The sequence below is a fragment of the Rhipicephalus sanguineus genome, chromosome 9 (genome assembly GCF_013339695.2).
Source record: "Rhipicephalus sanguineus isolate Rsan-2018 chromosome 9, BIME_Rsan_1.4, whole genome shotgun sequence".
Taxonomy (NCBI): Eukaryota; Metazoa; Arthropoda; class Arachnida; order Ixodida; family Ixodidae; genus Rhipicephalus; species Rhipicephalus sanguineus.
In genome coordinates, this window is record NC_051184.2 from 21,029,040 (window position 1) to 21,041,762 (window position 12,723).

The 12,723-nt window shown below is 46.7% G+C and overlaps 1 protein-coding gene across 3 annotated transcripts in view; it reads right to left on the reverse strand.

The window, feature by feature from the left end:
• LOC119404729 (uncharacterized) overlaps positions 1-12,723 on the reverse strand; it is a 364,008-nt gene that overhangs the window by 42,074 nt on the left and 309,211 nt on the right. For 2 of the 3 annotated variants that reach the window (XM_037671392.2, XM_037671391.2), the window contains exon 2: positions 1,376-1,436. The gene's annotated coding sequence lies outside the window, so the exon portion shown is untranslated. Of the gene's footprint in view, positions 1-1,375; positions 1,439-12,723 lie in introns of all 3 variants that reach the window. The other variant, XM_049418995.1, reaches the window with a different exon arrangement.

A 12,723-nucleotide genomic window follows, 5' to 3' on the forward strand; every position in this document is an offset into this window, starting at 1 on the left:
GGGTAGGCTCACCGAAAATTTGTACCGGGAGAGGAATAATTTCACCCCCCCCCCCCGGCAAACAAACAAAGAAACAAACAAAAAAGAAGCACCAGCACAAACAAAAGTAAAAGAAAACGCTTTACAATGACAGAATGCAGGCTCTTGAAGCAGGGTCTCGTAATTAGGCGCGCGTCTGCTGGGTGTCCCAGGCACACTACAAACTGGTTTACATAAACGGGGCGCGCCTCAGTAAACCAGGCAAATCTACGCAACCTGTTTTCGCATTGCGGGCAGTCTGATGAAACTGTATGAATTGCGGGAAAATGGGAGCTTCGTCAAGAAGCGTTAGAACGTGATATTATGCATTCAGGGGGAAAAAAGAAAGATAATGCGCGTTTGTGTTAGGATTTGATGTCTAAGGAAAATCTTGGACGCGTTCGCTCGCATTTAATTAACCGACTGTATTTTATGCTGCCGCATTCCGCAAGAAGGCCGGCGGTGATACTGCTATGCATATTCGCACATTACGGCATCGTACGAACAGAAATCCGAAAGATACCAGGCACTGTTGCCTGTGCTGCCTATAGGACGACCAGAACTGCAAACAGGTAGCAGTTAGAAAGCACTTGAATGCTCCTTTGATCAATCTATCTTGGTTAGTACCTCTTTTTACCAGCGTAAGCATGCGGTCGTCCAAGTTAAAATAGTTTTCTATTCTTTTTCATTTTGTTTGTTATGCTATTCACACATGGACGTTCCCAAGTTTGTTAATGCAGCTGTACATTTCCTTTCCCTTAACGTGTTTGTACGTTCTAATATTCTAAAATTTGTATTGAACCTTAATACGGGAATGTTGTACTCGTATTCGAAACATTGATTTCGTTCGTCCTGCTCTGTAAAAAAAAAGAGAGTCATTTGACTCTTTCTTTGTGAGTCCTGACTTGTGACATATAAGAGGTACGTCAACTCCCTTCGGGGATCACTATACTCTCTTCTGAGAGTCGTGTGACTCACAAGAGAGTTAACGTGCCTCTTTAAAGAGCGTCATACACGTGGCAAGTCAGGAATTGCCGAAAAAAGTAACACATACACTTTGTTTTTTCTTAGAGTGTAGTACTCTTAGTGGCCAGAGACTTCTGCGGCCTCGGGTATTCCTCAGGCTTCCACGTTTTGCACGTTTTCGTCTGAAAGCGCTTTCTCCTTGAATAACTCAGAGTAAACGTGATCGGGAATTGAACGAAATAAAGCGGGAAATGAAGAAAACTGTAGGGTAGACTTGACGCGCGTGCAGATGCATGTGCGTTGCACAACGCGTCACCCAAACCGGACTGCCACTCTGTGGCACAGGTTGATTGATGGCCTAGAGCATTCTTCGGGAGTGACATGGGCTCACCTGTTTCAAATAGAGCACGCACCGCCACGTCAGTCAGTGCGTCACTCCTTTCCGCTTCATCCTGGAAAAAACAAGAGAAGCAACGCAAGTGTCAGAGATGTACTCGCTGCTTTGTGACGTCAACTATACAGTCACCAATAAACGAGAGAGACCGAGGAGCCGCAATAAATGATCACTTCCGTTACTAAGCATTTCAAATAAAAAATTGAAGAAAAGAAAAAGAACAAGAATAATGGAATCAATTATATTAGATTGAATGCAGACCATGTTAGAGTAATAAAAGTGCATAAGCAACATTAGTCAAGAACTGCCACGGATTAACCAACAATATAGGCAACACTATAGCGAGCTTTACCCACTAATTAGCCAACATTCCCGAACACTGGCCAATAATAGCAGTTATATAGCCAACGTCTGGCAACACTAGCGAGCACCAGCCAATAGTTAGCCGACATTAGCCAACGCTTAGATAACACTAGCAGCTTCGTGTTGTCTCTTTCTGTGTCGCGTGTTTTTGCGGTTACTTTTCCTAATCACAAACCAAGATTCACCTGTTCTGATTAGTGCTGTTAGTATGCTAGATAACACGGTAGTTGAGTGTGCGTAAAAATTATCGATCAAATAATCAATCAACCTTTATTTCAGTATCAAATGGACACTGGGGTGGATGCAATATCAAAAACCATGTTAAAATTGACGAGATATGCGCCAATCGTTGAGAACATACGCCGTGACGAAATGCGCGTGGAAGAAGCCCAGAAAGAGAATGCCTTAAAAAAGAAAAACAAACATAAGAAGCGGGGACTCGTACATGGCGAAAATAAGCACAGCACTATCTCGGCGCTACTTACGTGCTTTATGTCCAATCGCAAAGGTAAGTGACATTGAATTCAGCAAAACCTTCGCTACGGGTTTACGAGACCGGTAAGTTGGCGTGGCTATTTCTTCATTTTATGAACTTCCACGTGTATTGTTAAGCACTTTGAAGTTTTAAACAACCTGCTCTTTTAATTTCCCTAGAACTGACTTCACCTCTTGAATATCGGCAAATTTCATACAACTCCAATTTCCTTTAAGGATGTCCAAGGACTACATTGTCACGCTTCACGCGTTGTTTGGAATACCCGTATCTAACTTGCCTTCGCTCAAGATCTCCCTCCTAAACCGCAGATTCATAGCTGTCTTAAGACAAGAGGGCAGGCGAGGACCTTCAACGTAGCAACGCTAGTTGCACGTCTCGCAAAAAAAAAAAAGCGATAAACGTCCTTCGTATGCGTGTTACACGCATCAGTATAAGAGATGGGCTTCGAACGAGGCCTCGGGGAAGTATACAACGTCGATGCACCCACCGTTTACCCGCTATCTATAGAAGGACAATTCGATCGAAGATCTCGTGTTTGGTCTTCGTATACCCACCCACTTAATGACGCAATCCTTCTTTTTTTCTATCCTTACCAATCAAGTGCCCTGTTGGCTAACTACACGCTGAAACGAAGTTTCCTGGTTTACGGGTAAACAGGCGTTATCTGCACAGAGACGAAAAACCTTACTCTCTGGACGCTGTCGACGGCGTCGATGTGTGTAGTCGCGGATATCGAATACGCAAATGTGGCACAATGTTGGTATTCTCTCCTCCCACTTTTTTTCTCTCTCTCTCAAGGATCGTCTTTTTCGCAACCTCAAGTAAATACTCTATATGCAGCGATAGAACTTGGCTGACGTCCAGACTGGTACAGGAACGTTGGTCTCTTCGATGGCGATATTACCAGTAGCGGTTTCTTCAAGCCGTCTCTTCGAAGCCAGGCTCCCGGATGAAGCAGGAGCGCGAGCGTGAACGGCGTATTTGATTGAGACGTCGTTCTCCGGGAGGATTAGCTCGAAGATGCCAACAGCAATCCGTCGCCGAGCGCTTCCATGTCCTACATTACACTCGTCGCGACCGAGACGCCGCCCAGTGGGCGCGCCCACATGCGTCCTGCACTTACCTAACCTGTCCGGCTGCCAAAAGATTTACTTTCTTGTTTCGGAGTAACGAGTGTTTGCCAGTCCCGCCTTATAGCGACGTTGATTACTTCCTTGTTAACTAGTTAGGCATAACGAAGGAGCAGCCATTGCCCGGATGCTGTTGGTCGTTAACGAAATTGGTAATTCAGAGTGCAGTTTTTCATGACAATCACACACGCGTACGACCACGTAACGCGTGTACGTAAACGTCATAGTTAGGATATATCATCCCGAGGGCACGCGGAGTTTATCAGTAGTGGCATTGCTGCATGAGTATGGAGTGCTTGACTGTCGCACCACCTGTGAGGCAAGGTAGTCCTTCACAGGCCCGATGACAAGCATATTTAAGTGGCTAATGAGAAGGAAGGAATGGTGTCCGTTAGAAATGCCCTCCAAAATGCTCTGCTTGTACAGGTCGTGCTAAGTTCTTACCTAGTTAATGTGTTCGTAGGGCAGCGTTTTATAGTTAGCTTTGTTGTCGACAGGTGATGCCCCAGTCGGTGAAGCCACACTTTATACCACAGCTTTGAAACAGAGGACCTGTGGCTACTGTCACAACGTCGGGCTACGATTGAAGAACTCTAATGTGAGCTACCCTGTCGTGGGTAAACTAATGCCATCTTCGCCAAATCACACTGGTGCGCGCCGGGGCACCCAGGCACTGCAATAATAGGACGAAACGGCGCACCAAGCCGGTGCGCGATTTGATGAAGATGCCATACGTTTATTCGTCACGAAACACGCTAGAGCGTGCAAATACGGAAACGAGAGAACCAGACTGGGTCCGTATCCTGTGTTCATGTTCTGCATGCCTTACCTTCCTCCGTGATGAATTCCCGCCAACTATATAGCCCAGCTCTCTGTCGCTCTAAGCCTGTATTTCTAAAACGGAGGCTCATTTCGATATCTGTGCCACCTGGTCAAAAATAGAAAACTCAGTCCACAGAAGACAACATGAGTAACCGCCGAAAGCTCCGATAACCGCAAAACATCCAGGAACGTGGCCTCTTTCGGTGACGCGCACAGCATTCCGTATGTCCACACACCAGGGGTCGCTTCAGCTGCGCCCTCTCTGCGGGAGCACGCTCGCGCCAAATCAACACCCGAACACGTCTACAGAATCCGAGATGCCCGACCTACGGCATCGTCCACGCATTGACCGAAAGCACGTCTTTATAACCGCAGCGTTCGCCTTATCGACGACTCGGTGGGTGGCTTTATCGTCTTTTTTCTTTCGTACCGTAATAAATATAACGACGAATCGAAGGTGATACGCACACAACAGAAACGCCAGCTTGTTTCCTCGAACCGGGAAAATAACGTCGAGCTAAAACAAGGTGGACCATATAGAAACCTCGATTTTTTTCGTTTTTCCTCCATGGTCTGTGATCGGAATGATCGTGTAGAAGGTATCGCGCTTTTCCTCTACTCTTCCAGGCTTCGAATAATAGTATGGTGGGCGATCCCAGCTTGCCGTCTATAGCTCATTGGTTTCAGCGTAGCCAGCTGAGTCTGGATCGGAACACCCTGCATACATGCACCTGCTGCGCCACCTACTGGTCGGGGTACGGACAAAAGACGATTCCGCAAATCGCCGCCCGCCGAACACTTTTGTTTCTCGGAGCGGGCGTACAATCCGGTTGGACCGATGGTCCGTAGAGGCGTGATCCTCGCGGATACGGCAGTCGGTTATAAGGTGCACTGGAGCGCCGGTGCGTGCGGAAAGATTAACTTAACGACTTCTGAGAGCTAGGTATAGCTATAGATATATGTGGATGGAGAGGTCCGACACGTGGGCCGTGAGGAGGATCGTGGAAAAACCGAGTTCCGAATGCGGACGGCGAGCTGGGAAAGCTAGGAAGAGTGGTTTAATGGTGAGTCGCGAGCCCGAAATAGTGCGACCACGAGTGACGGAAAGGTGCAGTGTCAGCGAATGATTCATATGTAGCATCAATCTAACGGAGCATTGAAAAAGCGTTGTAGACAAGTGCGTAAGAAACAAAGATATGAATAGTTAGGGTTAGAGTGTTCTAACAAGGCTCGTATAAGAACGCACTAACAATAAGGGATAGCGTGGTCCCATAAGATTGCAGCACAAGGTTGATAATGGTAAAGCTTGGCTTGTTGTGCTAAGATGGTTGTTGCGTAAGAAAGACGATAAGGATATGGGATTGCGTGTTTCAACAAAAATTACGAACGAAGCTGACAGGGATAAGAATCTGTGTGCATTGATAGGCGGACTGTCGTGTAGGAAGCCGGCAAAGACAAGTGTTAGCACCTTCCGATAAGAAAAGTATGAGACGCTGATAAGTACAGGTAAAGTAAGAGTGTTCCGGCAGGAGGATCTGTTGTGTAGGAAGCTGATTAAGGACAAGCAAATCATAAGACCGTTCATAAGAGGACCACTGTATGACGACGTTGTGCGCAAGCGCTGTCACTGTCTCTAACGGCTCGGTTTCATTTCAAAAGGATCTACGAGACGTATAAGACCTAAACCTATAAGTATGCTTTGAAAGCGGACGATTTAAGTGAAAACACACACACACACACACACACACACACACACACACACACACACACACACACACACACACACACACACACACACACACACACACACACACACACACACACACACACACACACACACACACACACACACACACACACATTATCACAGCTGCAGCGATTCTCGGAATACACGGTACGCCGTAGTCATAGCCATGGTGGGCCTGTTTGCGATGTCGTAGCGGCCTGCGGCGCACTTCCGTCCATTGTGCTAGAGTTTCAAGGATGAGTGCCAAATGTTGGAGAGGAATCTAACTATAAGTAAGGCGGCTGCTAGAGATAAAGTCAAACATGGGGAGCTTCGCTTGAGCTTTCCGAATGGACAGAGACACTACGCCACCGGTCAGCATTACAGAAATGTTAAAGTACTACGTCAGTTAATGGTGATGAATTATTCGTTCAAAACAGAGCATGTGTCCAATCCTCCTCGATCCTTCGTTTGCTTTTCGTCTTAAAAGCTTTTAGCGCACTAAACTAATGGCAACCATTCAAGTAATGCTAACTGACCTTCTGAGGACGACATATTTCACAGTCAGTAGTGACGGCTATATAAAGAAAGGCAAGCGTTTCAAAGCAATTTTCAGGAGATCGTAATCCATCGAGCAGAACGCAGAGTTATCTCCATCAAGCGTAGCGTACTCTGGAGCAGCGTTATGGGAAACCTTCTGTAGTGCTTGGACAAAATGTGCTTTGTTCCCTATAACGCACCTACCAATCAACCAAGGTAAAGACAATGGCTATTCTATTCTAGGAGCAGACATAAGCCTACAGAGGATATATATGTGAAGTTCCTTCATGGCTTAATCGCGCGGCCAGCGACTGGACGAAATAACAAAAGAAAAAATATATGTAGAGCCACTCTGTTTTAGTACAAGTATATTGCTAGTAGAGATTCGCTACAGCCTGAAACGCAATCACAACAGCAAGAACAACAAAAAAGAAGGAAAACAAACAAAGACTCGGATGAGTAGGGCTACATCTGGTGCTACCGTGCATCAACCGAAAAAGAGCGCTTTGCGTGAGCATTGGAATAGCGCACGTCCACACGAGAACACGAGCTTGCACTTCATTAAGTCGCAATCTGCGCATGCTCAGAAACAAACGAAGCCCTTAATTTGACCCCGCGCCCGCTGAGAGCGGTTGCGTGTTCGCTCCGTCGAGACAATCGCGCAAAAGGCGAGCGGCTGTCGCTGATTTGTGCCTTCGCTTAGTGTATACCGACAGTGCAGCTGCACTATACACCAGCGAACGCACTCGAATTCCAGGTAGATCACTGCTAACAAGAAAGTCGAGAAGCGTAATTACACCGGCAGTTAGCTAGGGTTGGTGAAGTGTACGCACACTTTGACCCCCTCTGGCATTTTCGTAGTCCGTGAATTAGACATTTGGGCAACGTCTAATAAGCCCGTCTGATTCCACTGTCGAGAGTCTTTGCACCAGAGAGGTCGTTCTTATGCATACTGCGGATGACCGAACCGACCTCCGAGATGAGGCCGCTTGCTTCTCAGATGTGACCTTAATTGCTTCATAGTTGAGTCAAGCGAAACAGATGCGGATCACTGGGGCGCATCTTGTCACCTTATACTACTAAAATACCCCAGCCAACATCACGCGAAGCTATCGTTAAAAGGACATTTCGGGGCAGAACCATACGGGCACATGTAGAAACAGAATAAATAGAATAGAAGTAGAAAGAAATAGAAAATATCAAAATAGGCAAGTACGCGCCCCAGAGAGTATTGTTAACACTGGCGGCATTGCCGCCCGAAAAAGAACATGAGCTATAAAAACAAAGGAAGTGCTGGTCAGTCGCAACTTCCGTTACGGAAGTAACGGTTTGTTTTACTCTATAATGACCCCATTTTTGAGAAACGGTGAACTAGAGGCAGTGGAAGAGCGGACGGTCCGTGATCTGTTGTACAATACGATAATTAACCGAGTCATCCACTGTGGTACAGTGGTTACAGGGCTCGGCTGATAACGCGAAAGTCGTGGGTTCGATCCCGGCAGCGGTGGTCGCATTTCGATGGGGGCGAAATGTTAGAGGCTCGCCTGTACTGTGCGAATGTGAGTGCACGTTAAAGAACACCAGATGGTCGAAATTTCCCGAGCCCTCCGCTATATATGGTATGCCTCGTAATCGTATCGTGATTTGGGCACGTATACTATTTCGAGATGTTATTATTATTGTTACGAGAGTCGCCCGACCTGGTCTCAACATAAGGAGAGACGTAAGCAATGAATTCATTCTGCTCTTGCAGCTTGTGTTCCCGATAATAATGAATCAGCGCACTTAAGCAAAAGACACGTTCACGCACTCATGAAGAAAGACACACACACGAATGCTGTATGCCACGGCTCAGCAGCTTGCCCATCAGTACGTAATAAACTTATTCACATTTGAAAAAAAAAACGCATTTACTATGAACGAGTTTAATTAAATGAGCCGCCAGAGAAAGAGATAACTCTTTATTGATAGGCATAGGTTTTAGCCGGCGTAGCTGATTTGCTACTCTGCCTGGGGAAGGGGATTGGGGACTGAAATACAGGAAGGGAGAGAGAAAAACAAATGACACCAAAATGTTAAAACAGAATTTAAAAAAAAAATAAATAAAACAGACTGGGTCTTTCCTACATGCTCTGTCATATAGGTCTGTGATGAAACAATCTCATCTGTACATTTAGCCACGGTACAGTAAGCACTTTGTTAAAAATAGTAGACAGCCGGGGTAACTGTCATAATGAAAGATACTAGGAAAGTGGCCACAACAGACGCGCACTTCACTATGACGGTATACAGCTAGGTTTGCGAGATATGCGCCAAGAGAGACGCGAGCCGCCGAATAATTTTGCGTGCCTCTATTGTTGCTTCGTCACTCGTCTTTCCTTTTTCTAATTTCCGTAAGTTCATTTTTCCGCCATTAGGGAGGAAAAATGAATCTCCCTGCCGTTCATTAGAAGTTCATGTATACAACGAAAGAAGGGGAATTTTAAGGGCTCGTCTTTCTTTGTTAGGCACACTATTAATGAGAACTAACAGGCAATCAAGCCGAGGAAAGTATAGCGGATGTTATCTGTAGTGATTGAGATATAAATGAGAAGAAATTAAAGCGGACGAAAAGATACCTCGCCGCCGGCAAGGACCGAACCTGCGACCTTCGAATAACGCGTCCGATGCTCTACCGATTGAGCCTGTACGGCGGCGGTCATCCTCCCGTCAACATTATCGGGTACATATGCGCATTTAAACCCGAGAGCGTCAATCTGCACCGCTCGTATAGGCATAGGCACGACGGCGTATAGGCACGACGGCGAGTGTTCCACACTCGCCGTCGTGGTAGAACGGCGCCGCACATCGGACGCGTTATTCGAAGGTCGCAGGTTCAGTCCCTGCCGGCGGCAAGTTATCTTTTCGTCCACTTTACTTTCTCCACATTTAAATCCTCATTACCTACTATAAATAATATCCTCTATACTTTCCTTGGTTTGATTGTCAGTTCTCATTAATGTTCTTACAATGGGTTAATGGGTGTCAATAGGTGGGCGGACGTTTTCATGCGCATGCAAATAAAACAAATTCTTGGGTTTTGCGAGCCAAAACAATGGTGTGACTGTGCGGCACGCTGTAGTGGCTAATTTCGGATTAACTTTGACCACCTGAGATTCTTTAATATGCATGCAGCTAAATCTTAAGTACAAGGTGTTATTGCATTTGGTCTCTGTCGAAATGGCGGTGTTTTAATGAGTTCGCGAGTTGCCCTGTTGTGTTGTTGCATGCACGTAGTGTGTCTGTGACGCACAGTGTGACCGCTGTCTCGTTTACTCAGCATTCCCATCTACAGCATAAAAAAAAGCCTTATATATATAGGCACGTATACTAGTTGGCAGGATTCGTGAATAATAATAACAACAATTTCTGAGGCTTTACGTGGCAAAACCAAGACATGATTACGAGGCACACTGTAATGGAGAGCTCAGGAAATTTCGACCATCTGCGGTGTCCTTTAACTTGCTCTGACATCGCGCAGTACGCGGGCCTCTAGCATTTCGCCTCCATCGAAATGCGACCGCCGCGGCCGAGATCGAACCCGCGACCTTCGGGTCAGCAGCCGAACACCGTAGGCACTGTACCATCACGGCGGACCATGGATTAATTAAAATACTCGTCTCTCCATGCGACCAGAATAGAGTTTAATAACAGGGCGAAACGCAAGAAATAATAGCCTTCGCTAAGTTTATGACTGATGGTATACTGGATTAGTTTTTTACCACTCGGGCTGCCTCTTAACGCGGGCCGAAAAAAAACGCAACGCGCACGGTAACCAACCGAAACTAGCCCACGTGACTTCGAGAGACTGCGACTACTGGACAATTAAGTTGGATTCCGCGCAGCTAACTGAAGACCAAGCGATAAATTAAAAAAAAAAAAAAAAAACTCGTGTCAGGCCTAAAGAGAAAGTGTGCTGGAACCGGTACCAGGAAGTTGTACGCGGTAATTAGCGGAGCGCCGAACAATTCCACACGTCCACACACGCATTTGTCGGCAGTAATACGTACAAAAAAAAAGACAACGACAAGCGAAGAAACGGTATTTGCAGCGCGAGGGCTACATGCACGCAATGAATTGCGAGGCACGGCACGTCTATATAATAAGGGAGGAGGCGGAAAGAGAGAAGAAACAATGCGAGTACCCCGGTGATAACAATCGGTTCCACTTTCAGACCCGGCAGCCGGCACAGCGCTTTTTTCGCACGGTTCGGCAAACAGTGCGAGACTTCCCATGGCGGTGTGCGTATACCTGTATACGTGTCACGGTCGGGCACGGATTGAGAATAGTTACGGTGATTACGACACTGCTTCCTACACAGACTTGACCATACTCTGACCAATCGGATAAAAGAGAAGGGAAACGTGGGAGGGGGCGGGGGACTTTAATAATATTAATTATAATACTTCCTGAAATATAACGAGCCAAAACTACGATACGATTATGAGGGACGCCGAAGCGGAGGGCTCCGGAAATTTCGACCACTCGGTGTTCTTTAACGTGCACCGAGATCGCACAGTACACGGGCCTCCAGCATTTCGTCTCCGTCGAAATGCGACCGCCCGCCCCGGCTGCAGGAATCGAACACGTGACCTTCGGTTCAGCAGCCGAGCACCGTAAGCACTGTATACCACCGCGACGGACGCCTGCAACTTCTGTGTTATCCGCCAAGTTACAAGCCGTAGCTTAGTTAGCGCGTTTTCTGGGTTGATATTCACCGACCAATCATTATCATCATCATCATCATAAATATACAGTATATGCCTCTGCACCCCGATGGCCTCTCCTAGTGCTACGCAATAACACACGTCTTGCGACAGCCAATATATACCTTGTCATGCCTGCGAATTTCACAATTTCGTCAAACTATCTGTGCTTCCCTGCCGTCTTCCACGGTGCGGTGCTACCCCTCCCTAGGGCACCCATAGTGTAACCTTAACAGACCCTACGCAGTATTTGCCCCCTACTGATTAAATGGCCTATAATCAACCCCCAATTTCCCCCCTCTTATTCTCAAACAATATATTATGCTAGGCCCGCTCACTTTTTAGACCACACCGCTGTCCCTGTTTTCGCATATGTGGCAGTGCTTATACTGCTGTACGAATTAAACATGTGTTTCATGTTTTTACACACCCAAGTTTAGTTCAACCAAAGAAGAATCGCATGGAGTATAGTATTTCCCTCCGAAATAGAGCGCTGCAATTCGTTGAGCCGCGACATAAAGAACTCGATTCGATATATTCACGTTGCTGGCCACGCATCCAAGCACATTGCTTGTGACTACATGTGTTGCGGTCGCAAAGGACACCCGAAAACCCAGTATTCAACTCAAACCTATAGATAAGATAACGGTCGTTCCATTTCTCCCTGCAAACTACAGGCTAGCCCAGCGCTCGCTCGTTCCAGACAGAAGTGTGAACGACCGCTGGAGTATAAAGTATAGCTGCAAAGCCAAACAAGAAGCCAAGACAGGGACACTCAGAGTAGGGTAGCACGCGCAAACACTGTAGGTTAAGGAACAACAAGCCGTATAGCTCGCTTTTGAACTGGTCGCGCAAACAAATGCGCAGCAGCACAGCCTCCGAAGAACTATAGAAACAAATGCAAAAAAGTACGGCGGCGTTCCCTTTCAAACAATGGGGTGTCCAGGCCAGCAGGGCTGGCCGAAAAAGCGCGGCAGCATATAGTATGTGCGTTGCGGCAACGTGTAGAGAACGCCAAGTCCTCCCAAGCGTGGCCAGCCGCAATATATATACATCTGCGTGCGCGTCTCTACGGCTTGTACCGTGCCTGACGTCAGTGGCATTGTCTGAATCCTGCAGCAGCACTCCCAGTTTCACCGACGACCGTAGTTCGGTGCAGTCTCGCGACAGAGGGCGCTCTCATCGCCACACCCGGACCACGGAGATTTTACATTTTCTTGTAGATAACAGCGCAAGACAAACTGAACGCGAAGGAGCGCGTTTTCTCTTTCTTATAATCCCTGTATACCGACATACATGGTTTATAATTTGCGCATCGTCTTGTATAGCATGGGGATTGTGCTTGCTTTCTCAATCTTCGCTTTTTTTCTTTTTATTTTTTTGCTACTGTGGCTTGCGCTAACAACTATAGTTCTTCAACAATGCTTCCCATGCGGTCGGTCGAATAGCTTTCTTCTTTGTTAAATTATGGAAATTCATTCTTGATTCCTTCTTAATGTATGCCTAGAGACCTAGATACATAC